The sequence below is a fragment of the Drosophila ananassae genome, assembly GCF_017639315.1.
Source record: "Drosophila ananassae strain 14024-0371.13 chromosome Y unlocalized genomic scaffold, ASM1763931v2 tig00000111, whole genome shotgun sequence".
Taxonomy (NCBI): Eukaryota; Metazoa; Arthropoda; class Insecta; order Diptera; family Drosophilidae; genus Drosophila; species Drosophila ananassae.
In genome coordinates, this window is record NW_025319068.1 from 436,863 (window position 1) to 439,525 (window position 2,663).

Below are 2,663 nucleotides of genomic sequence, written 5' to 3' on the forward strand. Positions count from 1 at the left end.
CCGCACGAGTCTCACGTCCCATCGGTGCAGTTGCTGGTGCTCAATTAACCCATCCCGCTCAATTAACACTGTTGTGACCCAGGATCGCAATGCTGAGCTAGTGCTCCTGCCAACAGCCAATGTACTCGTTCGTGGTCGATCTGGAGACTTCCTGCCTTGCCGAGTTTTATTGGAATTCGGTTCACAAGTGCATCTCAAGTGCGTCGCGGCTGGCGAATGAACTTCAGCTTGGCCGCTCCAAATGCTCCACAACGGAGCATTGAGGCTGTTGTAGCTTCACATATCAGCCTAGCCAGGACATAGATGCTTCGGGCTGGAAGATTCCTGGCAATATGGATCTAGCTGACCACAACTTCCACAAAACGCAGCGAGTGGACCTGCTGATTGGAGCCGGCTTATTCTTTGACCTATTGTCGGCTGGCCAAATCCAGTTAGGTCACGGGCTCCCAATTGCTCAGAACACTCGATTTGGCTGGGTGTTTTCTGGCCACGGTGGACTATCACGGGATGTGTCGGCGCTCTGTGGTAGGGAGGACAACCCATGGAATAACCTCTGCAATAATGTGACTGCTGCCCCTTCCAACATTGTTATTAAAGGCCCACCCTTCAATGGGGGGAGGATGTTGGGCCAAGCAGCCACCAAAGAATGCATATAAAATAATTGTAATATGCTAAGCTGCAGCTGTTGTTATCAGCATGATTCGTCTCTGTTTTGTCTCCCAGTTTCGCATGCGCTTTATTGTTATTTGTAGCGTATGCGCTTTGGGGAGCTTTGGTTGAGCTTCTGCGCAAGCTCTTGGTTTGGCGTTTGTTGTGATTTGGAGTTGATTGGAGCCGCATATATTAGGGTTAAATTGAACCCAAAATAAATATATTGAAACTATAATTTGAAACGCGTGTAGTTATTCGGCTGCTATTAAAAACTATTAATAGCTCAACACTTTCTTTTCTGAGAGGTTAAACATTTTGTTTTTGATGCATCAGGAAAACTACATAGATCGGTTCTACATCGTATTAAGTCCGATGCAACATAAATGAAAGAGTTACTACATTCCCTAAACAGCTCAGCCGCCTAGTAACCTTAAGTTTACAGGGCCTATGTCTTAAAAATCTTTTGAGAGATTCGATTAAATTAAATTTCACCCGACATCCGAGGATATCAGAAGCGAAGTTCAGTTAGTTGTCGTACCATTTTGAATTTTTTTTTTTTTGTTTTTGCCGATTCAACAGAGGTTTAGGATAGATCAATAGGGCCAAGAAGATAATATTTTCACAAATTATAAACATTACTTAGTCATGATGGGCTTGGATAGATCGCCCGACCGTGGCTCTCAAGAAGCGCAAAAACTAATTTGTCAACTTTGCAAGACAGAAATCAAATCCGCAGCCGAAATTTTTGAAACCACTTCATCCCGAGTTCCACAAGAAAGGCATAAATGTGCATTTTAAGAAAAGCGACATTTGTCCTGTATGCAAGAGTATCTGTAGGCCAGCAGTCGAAGGTCTTTAAACGCGATCTCAATCAAGAGTCCGTCAGACGAAGGGTAGCCATGAAAGGACACCTTCTGACGACATCCCTAACACTTCCCGAAACACCGAGGCAGCTAGCATGAGGAGCAACGATCCGAACAGCATGGCAAGTGCCATTACACTTCTAGCTACGGAGAAGAGCCTGCTCACCATATTGACGGAGAAGATGGCCGAACTGGTGCAAACGTCTGTGTTAGACAGTATGGAAAGACTGATAGCAACGCCTGCCAAATCTGCCGTGAGCAGGGAAGTTAGATCAACCCCGAGGTTAGAGGATATACAGCAATCGCACATAGAGGGAGCAACGGATCCCACCGCAATACCGACTATGCCAGCGGGATGCGCAATGTCTCCCCAACGAAGCACAATATCCGATCTAGGAATACGACCAGACAAAGTTGGACATATCCTAAATGGGTGGAAGCTCAAGTACTCCGGAACCGGCGTACCAATAGACGACTTTATCAACCGTGTGGAAGCACTGACTCAACAGGCGCTGGATGGGAATTTCGCGGTGTTGTGCCGCAACGTCAGCGTGTTATTTGAAGGTAAGGCCACGGAATTCTATTGGCGATATCACAAGTCTGTAGCTGAGGTTCGATGGGATCAGTTATGTTCAGCGCTCCGTTTACATTTTCGTCAAAACCGGGACGACGTCGATGTAGAAGAATTGATAAGAAACAGGAAACAGGACGATAGTGTGAAGGTAATGATTGATCAATTACAAACGCCTTGGTCCACTCGCAAGTTAGTTCGCATTCTTAAGAACAATTTGCGACCAGAAATACGTCACGAAATTCTGAATGTCGAGGCGGTAAAGGTCCAGGAGCTTCGAGAGATTTGTCGACGCCGAGAGGCTTTCCTGGAAGATGTCAAACGATCACATGGCTATAGTAGAGTGACTCCATTCCGGCGGGAAGTCGCGGTATTAATCGACGAACCTGATGCGGAAAGCAGCTCGGAAGTTGGAATTGATGCAGATGTCAAAGCACTCGCCCTGGTATGCTGGAATTGCCACCACGAAGGACACCGATATCAAGATTGTCTGGAAGAAAAATGAGTGTTTTGTTACGGCTGTGGAGCAGCCAACACCTACAAACCCAACTGTACGAGGTGCTCAAAAAACTTAAAGC